Consider the following 3,127-nt stretch of genomic DNA (forward strand, 5'->3'; position numbering starts at 1 on the left):
CCTGTCATGCACAGAGCAGGGCCGATCAGGGGGTTGAGGAGCTCCCCCCTGTCACTCACAGAGCAGGGCCGATAGGGGAGTTGGGGCACCGCCCCCTGTCACACACAGAGCAGGGCGGATCAGGGGGTTGGGGCACTGCCACTGTCACACTCAGGGCAGGGCCGATGGTGGGGGTGTTGGGGCTCCGCACCCTGTCACACACAGAGCCGCAGGGCGATCAGGGGGTTGGGGAGCTCCCCCCTGTTATGCACAGAGCAGGGCCGATCAGGGGGTTGAGGAGCTCCCCCCTGTCACGAACAGAGCAGGGCGGATAGGGAGGTTGTGGCCCCGCCCCCTGTCACACACAGAGCAGCAGGGTGATCAGGGGGTTTGGGCACTGCCCCCTGTCACGCTGATCCCGGTGCCGGGAGGCCTCGCTGCTCCGTTGATCCCGGGGCTGGGAGGCATATTACCCTTTTACTATATAGGATAGAAGCCTGGTGCACAGGTGGGGGCTGGCTGGTTTGCCCTGAAGGGTGTCCTGGATCAGGGTGAGGGTCCCACTTGGGTGCCTGGCCAGCCTGGGTGAGGGGATGATGGCTGTTTGCATCTGGTCACACCCCCTTCAGGGTGGGGGTCCTGCTTGGGTGCCTGGCCAACCTGGGTGAGGGGATGATGGCTGTTTGCATCTGGTCACACCCCCTTTAGGGTGGGGGTCCCCACTGGGGTGCCTGGCCAGCCTGGGTGAGGGGCTGAGTGCCGTTTTCAGGCTGGCAGGTGACTGAAGCTCCCAACCTGTCCTTTTTTCCTTTTTTTTTTTTTTTTTTATTCTGGGCCAGCTTTAGCTCTGAGGCTGGGCTCCAGCTCTGAGGCCTCGGCTGCTGAAAGCAGGTTTCTGGCCTTTGTTTACCTTCTGTATTTGAAACAATGTTGCAGTCCTGCTGGCTGAAGCCTAGGGTTTTGTTTAGCTTCTATATTTGTTACAATGTTGCTTAGAGTGCAGTTGAGAGGCCAGCAAGGCAGGCGGGGAAGCTTGGCTTCCTCTGTCACTGAAGCAAGCAAGCCTCCCTGTTCCCGTCAGCTGCCTGGCTGCCGGCCGCCATCTTGGTTGGCAGTTAATTTGCATATCTCACTGATTAGCCAATGGGAAGGGTAGCGGCCGTATGGTTAATTACCATGTTTCTCTTTTATTAGATAGGATTCCCAGCAGGGCTCTCTCTTTCCCCCCTCCTTTGGTTAATGTACCTGTTCCTCAGGTCTCCTTTAGGTCAGAGAGATAATATGACCCATACCCAGCAAATTAGAGCATCACAGTTTCCCTGGCCTTAGTGATATGTGAAGGAATATTAACTTGGTCCACCTAACCAATGTGAGTCTTTCTCCAGGATTTTTCTCTTGATGATGGAAAGACTGTCTTTTACCTTGGGGGTCACAATGCTGGAAGAATGTGACTCTGGGCTGCCAGAAGCATCTCCCCACTTCAGGGAAGAAGACTATTTGCAGGAAGAGAGGAAGCTTAAAATATAGAGAGTGTTGGGGTTCAGCCCCTGCAGGTCCAGGGGTTCCCAAAGGTGTGGATGGAGTCAGCGAAGAAGGAATGACATGGAGGCAGCGTTCAGTTGATCAGCATAGCAAGGTTCTCCAGCCAGGTTCAGTCTTTATTGTCCTGTTACATCTGTATTTATACCAGTTGATTTTAATCCTATCCATTCTATTCCAAGGATGGACTGGCTTCCAGAAAATTCCCCCTTTTTTATTTTTTCAATGATAGCATGTGTAAATCAGTGGCCATCTCTCAGATTGGGTTGTTTAAGACTCGGAAGAAGACTGACAAGCAATGATAGCGAGCATAGCTATAAACATAGTGGATGGAGTGCACACAGAGCCTTGTTCCTGTAGAAGGTTGCTGGCCTCTTCAGTCAAGGGATTTCAGCTCTCCTCAAGGCGGTGGTTTGGTTGTCTTTGTTGATCTGGATAGTGGGCGGCGTCATTGGCGATGGGCTTCCCGAAGCGTCATAGCGTTGAAGGACTGGATCATGGGTCCATCAGGGCCGTGCTTGATGGTGGTGTCAGTGTCTGGGGAGGAGTCAGCTGTGTCCTCTGGGTCGGCTGATATGGATGATACAGGGGAGGAAGAGGGTGAGGCAGAGACAGAGGGTGGTGTGACATAAGGTCGGACTAGACGGTCTGGAATCCACACAGGTGAGTCTGTGTCCTGTGGAAATATACAAGCATATCCTCTCTCCCAGGTTAAAAGTACATCAGGTCCCTTCCAGGCTCCTGTAAGTAAGTCTCTCCATTTGATGAAGGCTTTAGGTTTAGTTAGATCAGGGTTCCAATGTGACTCATGAAACATAACTAGCAGGCTGTTCTCCATATCGTCGCATTATTTGATCATGCATAAACCTCACAAATGCATCATATTGTTCTGCAAGTTTTGTGTTCAGTATTTCTTCATACTCTTCTCGAACTTTCTCTTCGCGTTCTTTCAACAAGCGTTCACAGACCATCCCAACCTGCTGTAGGGTGAATAAGGGCTGTTCTTTCTTTAAAGGTGAGGATGTTGCAGATGAAGTCCCTGGCAAAGCTGGTCCACTGAGGAGAAATGCATGTGGCTGTGCATCAGAATTACAACATGGATCCGTCTGTTGAAAACAAGTTTCTAAATGTCTTCTCTTCTGCATGCGTTTATACTCTTGTTTTATGCTGTGCTGAATTTGTTCTGTGGTGAGGCGGGACGAGATGTCGCCGAAGGGGGACGGCTCCATTCGGAGGTGCTTCAGCCGCGAGGCGGCAGCGGCCAAGGCGGGCGCTGACAATGGTACACATCGCCGCCGCTTCCGGGACACCGGGCTCAGCAGCGGGTCGAAATCCAGAGTCCTTTTCAGAGTGGCCCTGCACGCCATGGCCGGGGGCTCTGGCGGAGTGGAGAGGGGGGACGGGAAGGGAGGGCGAGGGAAGGGGGGAGAGTGGGGACTCCAAGAGCGGCTGACCCACTGGGCTCAAGAGCAGACAGGCATGAGGGGAGGCCGCCGCCTCCGAGTCAGGGGGGCTCTCCCACCTCCTCAGGCGCGGATTCCCAGGGAGAGGCTCCAGACGCCCCTGCCTTGCTCGAGCTCTGCGCCGCTTCAGAGGCACTCCTGTGTCG

General features: G+C 54.0%; 1 pseudogene; it reads right to left on the minus strand.

Annotated features, from left to right (window-relative positions):
• Positions 1-2,324: 2,324 nt before the first annotated feature.
• Positions 2,325-2,885, minus strand: LOC139015752 (akirin-2 pseudogene; annotated as a pseudogene).
• Between the last annotated feature and the right edge of the window lie 242 nt (positions 2,886-3,127).

Source organism: Myotis yumanensis, unplaced genomic scaffold (assembly GCF_028538775.1).
Source record: "Myotis yumanensis isolate MYYU_CA2020_CCGP unplaced genomic scaffold, mMyoYum1.0.hap1 SCAF_8, whole genome shotgun sequence".
Taxonomy (NCBI): domain Eukaryota; kingdom Metazoa; phylum Chordata; class Mammalia; order Chiroptera; family Vespertilionidae; genus Myotis; species Myotis yumanensis.